The following is a 15,236-nucleotide window of genomic DNA, read 5'->3' on the forward strand; positions in this document are numbered from 1 at the left end:
AGAGAAGTGATGCTGGACAGGCGGGCAGGTGCAGGCAGCGATCGGTTGAAGAGCATGCATTTAGTTTTACTTGTGTTTAGGAGCAGTTGGAGACCACGGAAGGAGAGTTGAATGGCATTGAAGCTCGTCTGGAGGGTTGTTAACACAGTGTCCAAAGAAGGGCCAGAAGTGTACAGAATGGTGTCGTCTGCGTAGAGGTGGATCAGAGATTCACCAGCAGCAAGAGCGACATCATTTATGTATACAGAGAAAAGAGTTGGCCCAAGAATTGAACCCTGTGGTACCCCCATAGAGACTGCCAGAGGTCCAGACAGTAGGCCCTCCGATTTGACACACTGAACTCTGTCAGAGAAGTAGTTGGTGAACCAGGCGACACAATCGTTTGAGAAACCAAGGCTACTGAGTCTGCCGATGAGGATGTGGTGATTAACAGAGTCAAAAGCTTTGGCCAGGTCAATGAATACGGCAGCACAGTATTGTTTCTTATCGATGGCGGTTACGATGTCGTTTAGGACCTTGAGCGTGGCTGAGGTGCACCCATGACCAGCTCTGAAACCAGATTGCATAGCGGAGAGGGTGCGGTGGGATTCGAAATGGTCGGTAATCTGTTTGTTGACTTGGCTTTCAAAGACCTTAGAAAGGCAGGATAGGATGGATATAGGTCTGTAGCAATTTGGGTCAAGAGTGTCACCTCCTTTGAAGAGGGGGATGACAGCAGCTGCTTTCCAATCTATGGGAATCTCAGACGACACGAAAGAGAGGTTGAACAGGCTAGTAATAGGGGTTGCAATAATTTCGGCAGATAATTTTAGAAAGAAAGGGTCCAGATTGTCAAGCCCAGCTGATTTGTAGGGGTCCAGATTTTGCAGCTCTTTCAGAACATCAGCTGAATGGATTTGGGAGAAGGAGAAATGGGGGAGGCTTGGGCGAGTAGCTGTGGGGGGTGCAGTGCTGTTGAATGCAGTAGGGGTAGTTAGGTGGAAAGCATGGCCAGCCGTAGAAAAATGCTTATTGAAATTCTCAATTATAGTGGGCTTATCGGTGGTGACAGAGTTTCCTATCCTCAGTGCAGTGGGCAGTTGGGAGGAGGTGTTCTTATTCTCCATGGACTTTACAATGTCCCAGAACTTTTTAGAGTTGGAGTTGCACGAAGCGAATTTCTGTTTGAAAAAGCTAGCCTTGGCGTTTCTAACTGCCTGTGTGTATTGGTTTCTAACTTCCCTAAAAAGTTGCATGTCGCGGGGGCAGTTTGATGCTAATGCAGAACGCCACAGGATATTTTTGTGTTGGTTAAGGGCAGTCAGGTCTGGGGAGAACCAAGGGCTATATCTGTTCCTGGTTCTAAATTTCTTGAAAGGGGCATGCTTATTTAAGATGGAGAGGAAGGCATTTAAAAAAAATAACCAGGCATCCTCTACTGACGGGATGAGGTCAATATCCTTCCAGGATACCAGGGCCAGGTCGAATAGAAAGGCTTGCTCGTTGAAATGTTTCAGGGAGCGTTTGACAGTGATGAGTGGAGGTCGTTTGACCGCTGACCCATTACGGGTGCAGGCAATGAGGCAGTGATCGCTGAGATCTTGGTTGAAAACAGCAGAGGTGTATTTAGAGGGCACGTTGGTTAGGATGATATCTATGAGGGTGCCAGTGTTTGCGGCTTTGGGGTTGTACCTGGTGGGTTCATTAATAATTTGTGTGAGATTGAGGGCATCAAGCTTGGATTGTAGGATGGCTGGGGTGTTAAGCATGTCCCAGTTTAGGTCACCTAGTAGCACGAGCTCTGAAGATAGATGGGGGGCAATCAGTTCACATATGGTGTCCAGAGCACAACTAGGGGCCGAGGGGGGTCTATAGCAGGCGGCAACGGTGAGAGACTTGTTTTTGGAGAGGTGGATTTTTAAAAGTAGAAGTTCAAATTGTTTGGGTACAGACCTGGATAGCAGGACAGAACTCTGCAGGCTATCTCTGCAGTAGATTGCAACACCGCCCCCTTTGGTCGTTCTATCTTGTCTGAAAACGTTGTAGTTAGGGATGAAGATTTCAGAGTTTTTGGTGGACTTCCTAAGCCAAGATTCAGACACAGCTAGGACATCCGGGTTGGCAGAGTGTGCTAAAGCAGTGAATAAAACAAACTTAGGGAGGAGGCTTCTAATGTTAACATGCATGAAACCAAGGTTATTACGGTTACAGAAGTCATCAAAAGAGAGCGCCTGGGGAGTAGGAGTGGAGCCAGGCACTGCAGGGCCTGGATTCACCTCTACATCCCCAGAGGAGCAGAGAAGAATAAGTATGAGGGTACGGCTAAAAGCTATAAGAATTGGTCGTCTGTGACGTCCAGAATAGAGAGAAAAAGGAGCAGGTTTCTGGGGGCGATAAAATAGCTTCAAGGTATAATGTACAGACAAAGGTATGGTGGGATGTGAGTACAGAGGAGGTAAACCTAGGCATTTAGTGATTATGAGAGAGATATTGTCTCTAGAAACATCATTGAAACCAGAAGATGTCATAGCATGTGTGGGTGGAGGAACTGAGAGGTTGGATAAGGTATAATGAGCAGGGCTAGAGGCTCTACAGTGAAATAAGCCAATAAACACTAACCAGAACAGCAATGGAAAAGGCATATTGACATTAAGGAGAGGCATGCTTAGCCGAGTGATCAAAGGGTCCAGTGAGATTCAGACAGCTAGCCGGGCCATAGGTAGCAAGCTGGTGGAAGATGGGAGGGAGGTCTGTTTTTAGCCACCTCGTGCGTTTCCGTCTGTGGGTTAGTGGGGTTCCGTGTGGAAGGGGGGACCAGTCCAAGTTGGCAAAATAGTTAGTTACAGTGGCCCAAGAAAAGTGTCCGATAGACCTATTCAGATCGCAGCCGAAAAGACAGCTAACGATTAGCAGGCCGCAGATGGGCGATCAGGTTACGTCGCGACGGAGGGGCCAGTTGGATAACTCCCTCGGGCAGATAACGTCGGTGGTCCAGTCGTGAAGACCCGATGGGGCTCCGCATCGGCAGTAAAACGGGTCAGGATAGGTGAGTTGTAGCCCAGGAGTTTAACCTGTCTGGGCTAGGGGGCAGTATTTTCACGGCCGGATGAAAAACGTACCCAATTTAAACAGGTTACTACTCTGGCCCAGAAACTATAATATGCATATTATTAGTAGATTTGGATAGAAAACACTCTGACGTTTCTAAAACTGTTTGAATGGTGTCTGTGAGTATAACAGAACTCATATGGCAGGCAAAAATCTGAGAAAAAGTCAACCAGGAAGTGGAGGATCTGAGAATTGTAGTTCTTCTTTCTAGTCCCTTTCGAAACTACAGTATCTGTGGGGTTACGTTGCACTTCCCAAGGCTTCCATTGGCTGTCAAAAGCCTTCAGAAAGTTGTTTCAGCCTTCTCCTGTTACTGGGCAGATAATAGGAGCTCAGTTACTGAGTGGACTGCCTATGGACAAAGGGATTGAATATGTGCTGTCACGCGAGCGCGCCGTTCCTTCTTTTTCTCCTTGAATGAATACGCTATTGTCCGGTTGGAATATTATCACAATTTTACGTTAAAAATACCATAAAGATTGATTTTAAACAGCGTTTGACATGCAGAAAGAGGAGGAAGGGAAGCGCTACTAAGGTACACAATAGTAAATGTTGGTAGACAGAAGGTGCTCTTTGGTAAAAGGGGTGAGTTGGTCATCAAAAAGAAAGGAGGACCAAGGCACTCTTCATATAATAGATTAAAATGCCTTTATTAGTATGGCATGTTCAATAGAAACAATGTTTTAAAAATCCGACGCGTTTCGGCTGCATGGCCTTTGTCAGGGAGTACAAAGAAATAATACAATGTTCTCTTTTTAACAGCTTTTCCAATTAGCCCTAATTTGAAGAGGGAGTGGTTACAAGATTGATTGGACACACCTAGTAAGCAATACTATACACACTTTAAAGTGAAATGCTGTAGCTATGTTATTATAAAAATACAACTCCAAGCTCGAAGTATCAGAACACTTCGAAAGCTAGTTCTAACCTTAACTTGTTATGGCTAGGGGGCAGTATTTTCACGGCTGGATAAAAAACGTACCTGATTTAATCTGATTATTACTCCTGCCCAGAAACTAGAATATGCATATAATTATTAGCTTTGGATAGAAAACACCCCAAAGTTTCTAAAACTGTTTGAATGGTGTCTGTGAGTATAACAGAACTCATTTGGCAGGCCAAAACCTGAGAAGATTCTGTACAGGAAGCACCCTGTCTGTCCATTTCTTGGCCTTCTTTGTCATCTCTATCCATTACAAAGGATCTCTGCTGTTACGTGACACTTCCTACGGCTTCCATGGGCGCTCAGAGCCCGGGAAAAAGCTGAATGACGTAATTCAAAGCACTGGCTGAAACACACGAGCGCTATTGCTAAGTGGTCTATCAGAGGACAAAGGGCTTAGGCGCGTGCACTGGCCGCCCCCGTCTTTCTTTTTTTCCCTCTATTTACCGAAAAGTAGATTCCCGGTCGGAATATTATCGCTTTTTTACGAGATAAATTGCATAAAAATTGATTTTAAACAGCGGTTGACATGCTTCGAATTACGGTAATGGAATATTTAGACATTTTTTGTCACGAAATGCGCCATGCGCGCGACCATGATTTACCATTTCGGATAGTGTCTAGAACGCACGAACAAAACGCCGCTATTTGGATATAACGATGGATTATTTGGGACCAAACCAACATTTGTTATTGAAGTAGAAGTCCTGGGAGTGCATTCTGACAAAGAACAGGAAAGGTAATAACATTTTTCTTATAGTAAATCTGATTTTGGTGAAGGCTAAACTTGCCGGGTGTCTAAATAGCTAGCCCGTGATGGCTGGGCTATGTACTTACAATATTGCAAAATGTGCTTTCACCAAAAAGCTATTTTAAAATCGGACATATCGAGTGCATAGAGGAGTTCTGTATCTATAATTCTTAAAATAATTGTTATGCTTTTTGTGAACGTTTATCGTGAGTAATTTAGTAAATTGTTAGTAAATTCCCCGGAAGTATGCTAGTTCTGAACGTCACATGCTAATGTAAAAAGCTGGTTTTTGATATAAATATGAACTTGATTGAACAAAACATGCATGTATTGTATAACATAATGTCCTAGGTGTGTCATCTGATGAAGATCATCAAAGGTTAGTGCTGCATTTAGCTGTCTTCTGGGTTTTTGTGACATTATATGCTAGCTTGAAAAATGGGTGTCTGATTATTTCTGGTTGGGTACTCTGCTGACATAATCTTATGTTTTGCTTTCGTTGTAAAGCCTTTTTGAAATCGGACAGTGTGGTTAGATTAACGAGAGTCTTGTCTTTAAATAGCTGTAAAATAGTCATATGTTTGAGAAATTGAAGTAATAGGATTTTTAAGGTTTTGAAAATCGCGCCACAGGCTTAAAGTGGCTGTTACGTAGGTGGGACGAATTCGTCCCGCCTAGCCCATAGAGGTTAACTGTGGTTTTGGTTTTGTGACATATATGCTTGCTTTGAAAATGGCTGTGTGATTATTTTTGGCAGGGTACTCTCCTGACATAATCTAATGTTTTGCTTTCCCTGTAAAGCCTTTTTGAAATCGGACAATGTGGTTGGATTAACGAGAGTCTTATCTTTCAAATGGTGTAAAATAGTCATATGTTTGAGAAATTGAAGTTATAGCATTTTTGAGGTATTTGTATTTCGCGCCACGCGATTCCACTGGCTGTTGAATAGAGTGGGACGCTAACGTCCCACTGGCCCAGAGAGGATAACTTTATTTAGAACACTTAATAAAACAAGAAAAACATGACAGCCAAACAGTACTGTCAGGTATACAAAACACTGAACAGAAAATAACCACCCACAAACTCAATGAGAAAAAAACCCCTACTTAAATATAGTCTCTAATCAGAGGCAACGAGATACAGCTGACTCCAATTAGAGACCAATCCCAAACACTTCCAACCTACACAGACAACCTAGGATAAACATAGAAATAGACTAACATAGAACATAACCCAAAAATCCCGAAACACACAAACCAAACACCCCCTGCCACGCCCTGACCAAACTACAATAACAAATAACCCCTTTTACTGGTCAGGACGTGACAAAAGCATAAATTATTGGATTAATTAAGAAATTAACAGGTGGCAGAAAGCTGATGATGAATGTTAATAAATTGTCAATTAAAAAAGGACTATCTATCTCATCCAACAAATGAGCTAGGTGAAAACAACAATAGAGTTTTTGATGCTGCTAATTTGCCAGTACAGTTTTAACACCAGACACACTGGCAGCCTCTTTTGAAAATACCTTTCTGGCCTATGATCTGGCCACCACAAAGATTTCATATAAAGTGTTACAATAATAGAGCACGGGACAACCATTGTAATTACAAGGTCAATTATATTAACACAGTTTGACCCTTCTACAGTAAAACATTCTTTCAAACACCTACTGGGTACCTGTACATTTACAACGTTGTTTTATAATAGCAGCATCGTATATGATACAACAACACCAGGTAATGGATATACAACACATCATTCTTGTTATTGTTATTTTAGAGTTTGTAACGGCTGTCATAGGAGAGAGAGGACCAAGGCGCAGCGGGTTGCGTGCTCATCATTATTATTATTTATTCAAATGTGAACACGGAAAAACAATAAACAAAGAAACGACAGGAACAGTTTTACAGGCTATAATAACAAGCAGTGCAAAATCAACTACCCACAAATCCCCAGGTGAAAGCACGCAACTAATATGTTCCTGATCGGGAGCCACACAGACCACACAGAAATAAACAAACTAGAAAACCAACCTAGAATACAAAACCCAGAACATACACCAAAACCCCGTAATACATAAATAAAACACCCTTCTCCAATACACATAACCCCTGAACCACATAAAACAAATACCCTCTGCCACGTCCTGACCAACCTACAAATACAAATAACCCCTATACTGGTCAGGACGTGACAGAGTTGTACAATAAGGGATCACACACAGCAACATAGCGGTCAATAGATATCAAGATCAAATTGCCCAGAGATAAATAAGTACACAAACAAGTATTGTAGAATTTAAAAACACAGAAATATTACCCAAAACCCCAGCATGATTCCATTATTGCTACCGTCGTTACTGGTATCACAATCAGTCCTACCAGGAGATCTGACACAGCCAGAGAGAGGATGAGCAGGTTGGTGATCCGGGCAGTCGGGCCACTCTGGCTGATCCGGGCAGTCGGGCCACTCTGGCTGATCCGGGCAGTCGGGCCAGTTGGAGTGTGGAGCTGCTTGAAGTGAGAGATGGAGATGACCACCAGTACGTTCAAGAATACTGTAACTGCTGAAATCAATGAGATTAATAGGAGCAGTGCTGTGTAAATAGAAGTCAATGGCGAAGCCTTTCTGCAAGAAGAGTCTCTGTCTTGAAAACAGTATTGAACAGCTTTGTGTTCCTCCATTTGTAATAAAGGGTAAAAATGTTGAGGTCCTGCTCCTGCTTGGTCCTGTGTGTGACCCTGTCAGGTCAGCCTTCTGACAAACTCAGAGCTCTGCCTCTCTATTTATCTGACAGCCACACCCCTCCCTGGAGTCTCTCTGCACACACACACACACACACACACACACACACACACACACACACACACACACACACACACACACACTCACACACACTCACACACGCTCACACACACACGTGAGCTCACAAACTAATAAACGGTTATATAAACAAACAATTTATGAAACATGATGTAATGTATGACAAGAATGGATGTTGCTGTGTCCACCTAGCCTGTCCTTCTGTCTTACTGATTGTTAGATATGAAGGTAAAGGTACATTTTCTATAATTCTGAGCATTTTAATGGGGAAAATATAGTATGGGTGATGTGTTGGTCTCTCAAAGGTAATCATACATGGGAAATAGGATAACTGTTTAAGACTAACAGTTTTGGGTGATGTCAGTGCTCAGTTTGGACCATAATCCACAACCTCAGGAGACATGACAGCACGCCACATGTGAGCTGGCCAGTGTGTAGTCCTTAAGGTGCCTTTTAGCAAACTCCAAGCGGGCTGTTACGTGCCTTTTACTGAGGAGTCGATTATGTCTGGCCACTCTAGCATAAAGGCCTGATTAAGATAGTTAGAGTCTTGGTGTTTTCACATTTTTTCCATTTAAGAATCATGGAGTGCATTGTGTTCTTGGGAACTTTCAACGGTGCAGAAATGTTTTGGTACCCTTCCCCAGATCTGTACCTTAACACAATCCTGTCTGGGAGCTTGATGGACAATTCCATCAACCTCATGGCTTGGTTTTTTTCTCTGACATGCACTGATAACTGTGGGATCACCAAGTTTGAAACCACCAAGACTCTTCCTAGAGCTGGCTGCAATCAGGGGAGAAGGGCCTTGGTCAGGGAGGTGACCAAGAACAAACTGGTCACTCTGACAGAGCTCCAGAGTTCCTCTGTGGTGATTGGAGAACCTTCCAAAAGGACAACCATCTCTAAAGCCAATGAGTCTTTTATGGTAGAGTGGCCCGATGGAAGCCGCTCCTCAGTAAAAGGCACATGACAACCCACGTGGAGTTTGCCAAAAGGTACCTAAAAAGACTCAGACCATGAGAAACTTTATTCTCTGGTCTGAAGAAACCAAGATTGAACTCTTTGGCCTGAGTCACGTCTGGAGGAAACCTGGCACCATCCATACAGTGAAGCAAGGTGGAGGCAGCATCATGCTGTGGGGATGTTTTTCAGCAGCAGGGACTGGGAGACTAGTCAGGATCGGGGGAAAGATGATCGGAGCAAAGTACAGAGAGATCCTTGATGAAAACCTGCTCCAGAGCACTCAGGATCTTAGACTGGGGCGAAGGTTCACCATCCAACAGGACAACGACCCTAAGCACACAGCCAAGACAATGCAGGAGTGTCTTCGGGAGAAGTCTCTGAAAGTCCTAGAGTGGCCCAGCCAAAGCTCGGACTTGAACATGATCGAACATCTCTGGAGAAACCTGAAAATTGCTGTGCAGCAACACTCCCTATCCAACCTGACAGAGTTTGACAGGATCTGCAGAGAAGAATGGGAGAAACTCTCCAAATAAAGGTGTACCAAGCTTGTAGCGTCAGACCCAAGAAGAATCGATGCTGTAATTGCTGCAAAAGGTGCTTCAAAAAAGTACTGAGTAATTTTGAAAACATTTCTGAAAACCATTTTGTCTTTGTCATTATGGGGTATAGTGTGTAGATTGATGAGGGAAAAAACAATTTAGTTCATTTTAGAATAAGGCTGTAACTTAACAGAATGTGGAAATTGTAAAAGGGGTCTGAATACTTTCCGAATGCACTAAATATATATATATATATATATATATATATATATATATATATATAGTTGAAGTCAGAAGTTTACATACACTTAGGTTGGAGTCATTAAAACTCATTTTTCAACCACTCCACAAAATACTTGTTAACAAACTATAGTTTTGGCAAGTTGGTTAGGACATATACTTTGTGCATGACACAAGTAATTTTTCAAACAATAGTTAACAGACAGATTATTTAACTTATAATACACTGTATCATAATTTCAGTGGGTCAGAAGTTTATATACGCTAAGTTGACTGTGCCCTTAAACAGCTTGGAAAATTCCAGAAAATGATGTCATGGCTTTAGAAGCTTCTGAAAGTCTAATTGACATTATTTGAGTCAATTGGAGGTGTACCTGTGGATGTATTTCAAGGCCTACCTTCAAACTCAGTGCCTCTTTGCTTGACATCATGGGAAAATCAAAAGAAATCAGCCAAGACCTCATAAAATCAATTGTAGACTTCCACACGTCTGGTTCATACTTAGGAGCAATTTACAAACGCCTGAAGGTACCACATTCATCTATATAAACAATAGTACACAAGTATAAACACCATGGGACCAAGCAGCAGTCATACCACTCTGGAAGGAGACGCGTTCTTTCTCCTTGAGGTGAACGTACTTTGGTGCGAAAAGTGAAAATCAATCCCAGAACAACAGCAAAGGACCTTGTGAAGATGCTGGAGGAAACAGTTACAAATGTATCTATATCCACAGTAAAACGAGTCCTATATCGACATAACCTGAAAGGCCACTCAGCAAGGAAGAAGCCACGGCTCCAAAACCATCATAAAAAAGCCAGATTACGGTTTGCAACTGCACATGGGGACAAAGGTCGTACTTTTTGGAGAAATGTCCTCTGGTCTGATGAAAGAAAAATAGAACTGTTTGGCCATAATAAACATCGTTATGTTTGGAGGAAAAAGGGGGAGGATTGCAAGCTGAAGAACACCATCCCAACCGTGAAGCACGGGGGTGGCAGCATCATGTCGTGGGGGTGCTTTGCTGCAGGAGGGACTGGTGCACTTCTCAAAATATACGACATATGAGGAAGGAAAATGATGTGGATATATTGAAAAGTCAAGGTATTGGAGTAGCCATCACAAAGCCTTGACCTCAATCCTATAGCAGATTTGTGGGCAGAACTGAAAAAGTGTGTGCGAGCAAGGAGACCTACAAACCTGACTCACACCAGCTCTGTCAGGAGGTATGGGCCAAAATTCACCCAACTTATTGTGGGAAGCTTGTGGAAGGCTACCCGAAACATTTCACCCAAGTTAAACAATTTAAAGGCAATGCTACCAAATACTAATTGAGTGTATGTAAACTTCTGACCAACTGGAAATGTGATGAAAGAAATAAAAGCTGAAATAAATCATTCTCTTGTCACGTCCTGAGCATAGAAAGCTGTTATTTTCTGTGGTAGAGTAGGTCAGGGCGTGACAGGGGGTTTTTCTAGTTTAGTTTTTCTATGTTGTTATGTTCTAGTTTTGTATTTCTATGTTGGGTTTTGTTTGGGATGATCTCCAATTAGAGGCAGCTGGTCATTGTTGTCTCTAATTGGAGATCATACTTAACTAGGTGTTTTTCCCACATGGGTTTGTGGGAGATTTTTTTTGAGTACGTGTATGTTAACTCTGTCACGGTTTGTTGTTTTTTGTTCTTTAGTTTATGTGTATGTATTGCATAGTTTCACAGTGAAAATAAAATGTGGAACAACACACACGCTGCACTTTGGTCCGCTCCTTCCTACGACAACCATGACATCTCTCTATTATTCTGACATTTCACATTCTTAAAATAAATTGGTGATCCTAACTGACCTAAAATAGGGATTTTTTTCTGGGATTAAATGTCAGGAAAAACTGAGTTTAAATGTATTTTGCTAAGGTGTATGTAAACTTCCGACTTCATTACCAGTCGAAAGTTTGGACACCTACTCATTCCAGTTTTTTAAAACGATTTTATACATTGTAGAATAATAGTGATGTCACGGTTGTCGTTAGGAAAGGAGGACCAAAATGCAGCAGGAATGTGGATGCTCATCTTTACGTTTATTTAACTCAAAAGAGAACACCAAAATAATAAACAACGAATACTCACGATCAACACAACAGTCTCGTTAGGCTCACACACGCTAAACAAGAAACAGGCAAAACAAGAAACAATCTCCCACCAAAATACAAACCCAAACACAACACCTGCCTTCAATTGAGAGTCCCAACCCCAATTAACTAAACATAGAAACAAATTCACAAGACAAAACATAGAAATACATGAATATGACACAGTGCCCAAAACCCCCGGAATTAATAAATCAAATGACCTTCTACAAAAACCACCATCCCGAACCACATAAAACAAATACCCTCTGCCACGTCCTGACCAAACTACAATAACAATTAACCCTTATACTGGTCAGGACGTGACAGTACCCCCACCCCCCCCTGAAGGTGCAGACCCCGGACGCACCTCCTAAATAAACATAACCCAAAACAACGACAAAATATCCCCCTAAACTAAAGGGAGGGAAGGGAGGGTGGCTGCCGTCACCGACGGCACTTGTGCTACACCCCCCCTCCCCAACCCACCTATGCAGGTGGTGGTTCAGGCTCCGGCCTACTGTCCTCCAACATGCAGACCGACCCGATCAGCCTCGGGCCATAGGCAGACCTCCTCCTTTCCACACTGTAGGCAGACTCAATCATTATTATTAGTTCTATATTGTCAGGCTTACTCAGTTCCAGGTTGCTGCTAGACTCCCTTGGTTTCGGGTCATCGGCAGACTCTGGGCAGACGGGCCACTCTGGCTGATCCTGGCATACGGGCCACTCTGGCTGATCCTGGCATACGGGCCACTCTGGCTGATCCGGGCAGTCGGGCCACTCTGGCTGATCCGGGCAATCGGGCCACTCTGGCTGATCCGGGCAGTCGGGCCACTCTGGCTGATCCGGGCAGTCGGGCCACTCTGGCATCTCCTGACTGACGGGCAGCTCTGGCGACTCCTGACTGACGGGCAGCTCTGGCGACTCCTGACTGACGGGCAGCTCTGGCAACTCCTGACTGACGGGCAGCTCTGGCATCTCATGACTGACGGGCAGCTCTGGCGACTCCTGACTGACGGGCAGCTCTGGCGACTCCTGACTGACGGGCAGCTCTGGCATCTCATGACTGACGGGCAGCTCTGGCGACTCCTGACTGACGGGCAGCTCTGGCGACTCCTGACTGAGCCGACGCACTGGAAGCCTGGTGCGTGGTGCTGGGGTTATCAGCCTGGGAACACGCACCTCCAGGCTAGTGCGGGGAGCGGGAACAGGACGAGTCGGACTGGGCTGACGCACTTGAAGCCTGGTGCGTGGTGCTGGTACTCGCCGTGCCAGACTGGGAACACGCACCTCCAGGCTAGTGCGGGGAGCGGGAACAGGACGAGTCGGACTGGGCTGACGCACTTGAAGCCTGGTGCGTGGTGCTGGTACTGGACGTGCCAGACTGGGAACACGCACCTCCAGGCTAGTGCGTGGAGCGGGAACAGGATATATTGGACCGTGGAGGCTTAGTGGCGGTCTCGAGATCAAACCTGGCATCGCCTTTTCTGGCTGGATGCCCACTACCCCCTGGTAAATGCGGTCGCTGGTATAGCGCGTACCGGCGTAAAAATACTTGGCCTCGCCATAATACGCATTACCCCGAAGCACGAGACCTGTCCATTAACTGGCTTCCCAGAAAAGGTACGGGGATTTGGCCTGGGGCTCCAAACATGCCCCGTCAAACTACCCATATGCCCCCCCAAAAAAATTATTGGGGCTGCCTCTCGGGTTTAATCGCCAGTCGTGTTCCTCGGTACACAAAAAAATCCCCCTAAACTAAAGGGAGGGAAGGGTATACCTTCCCTCCCTTTCGTGCAACACCCCCCCCCCCCAACCCACCTATACTGGAGGTGGCTCAGGTTCCGGTCTACTACCCCCACCCAACCTGTCCACTCCTGCAGAATACTCAGGGCTGCAGAGCGTCTCTGGGGGCTCCGGACTGTAGGCCGACTCTAGCTCCAGACTCTAGGCAGACTGACTCTGTTCCGAACCGTAGGCAGACTCACTCGGTTCCGGACCATAGGCAGACTCACTCGGTTCCGGACCGTAGGCAGACTCACTCGGTTCCAGACTGGACACTGTTGCCGGATACTCTGGACTGAAACTGTCGCCGGATACTCTGGACTGGACACTGTCGCCGGATACTCTGGACTGGACACTGTCGCCGGATACTCTGGACTGGACACTGTCGCCGGATACTCTGGACTGGACACTGTCATCGGAAGCTCAAGACTGAGCTGACGCACTGGAAGCCTAATGCGTGGGGCTGGTAGTGGAGCTACCAGACTGGAGACACGCCCTTTAAGGCTAGTGCGAGGAGCGGGAACAGGCTGAATAGGACTGGGCTGACGCACTGGAGACCTGGTGCGTGGTGCTGGTACTGGATATACCGGGCCGTGGAGACGCACTGGCGGTCTCGATCGCACTTCCTGCACAACCGTCCTGGCTGGATGGAACTAGTAGCCCTGTACGAGCGAAGTGCTGGTACAGGGCGAACTGGGCTGTGCAGGGGCCTGATGGTTGCCGTGCGTAGAGTGGGCGTAGGGTAGTCTGGACCTAGGAGGCGCACCGGTGACCAGATGCGCTGCGCAGGCATCCTCCTACGAGGCTTGATGCCCACTCTAGCACGGCACTTGCGAGGGGCTGGGATCACTCGCACCGGACTGTGCGTGCGTATGGGCGAGATCGTGTGCACTTCCGCATACCTAGGCACTCTCCACTCCATTCGTCCTTCCCAAAAAGCACGGGGAGCTGGCTTAGGGCTCACCCTTGGCCCAGCCAAACTACCCGTGTGCCCCCCCCAAAAAAGTATTGGGGTTGCCTCTCCGGCTTTCTTGCCAGCCGTGTTCCCCGGTAGCGTTCCCGGTATTCACCCGACTTCCTCCATGGGCCCTCTCCGGCCAGAATCTGCTCCCATGTCCAAAACTCCCGATAGTCCATATTAGTGTTCCTTTGCTCCTTAACCCGCTGCTTGGTCCTTGGTTGGTGGGAGATTCTGTCACATTCTTCTTCGTCAGATGATAAAGAAAAATCATTGTCGGACCAAAACGCAACGGGGTTATGTGCACTCATCTTCTTTTATTAAATTGGCAAAGAAGGAAAACCCAAAATAAACACGTACACAAAACACAATGACGAATAACAGGCCAGTAAGGCATAAAAGCTATACCTAGCACAATCTCCCACAAACTACCAACACAAACACATACCTAATTATAGGACTCTCAATCAGAGGCAACTAGGAAACACCTGCCTCCAATTGAGAGTCCAACACCCAATGACCTAAACAAAGAAAACTAATACTAGAATGAACCTAGAAATACAAAACATATAACATAGCCCAAAACCGGAAATAATAAATCAAACACCCTTCTAAACAACCAGCCACCCCGAACCACATAAAACAAATACCCCCTGCCACGTCCTGACCAAACTACAATACAAATAACCCCTATTACTGGTCAGGATGTGACAGCGATTTAAAAGTTTGATATCACAACATTTTCATTTGAAGTCAGAGCAATCTCGAGGGAATCCTATTAGAGTCAGAAAAAGGATATTAATATGATAGGTAAGCCATACAAAACCTTGCAGAGAGCCTATCCAACAGACAATCTCTTAGAAAAAAATATAAACTATTGGAACCAAGACATAAAAATAAGTGATATTGGCGAGATTACAGTTGACAAAAATGTACACAAAATCCAGTAAAAATGTATGTATATAATTTATTGTACAAGAGACAAAATTCACAAATTCTACATCACAATGGCAG

The sequence above is a fragment of the Salmo salar genome, chromosome 21 (assembly GCF_965601325.2).
Source record: "Salmo salar chromosome 21, fSalSal1, whole genome shotgun sequence".
Classification (NCBI taxonomy): Eukaryota; Metazoa; Chordata; class Actinopteri; order Salmoniformes; family Salmonidae; genus Salmo; species Salmo salar.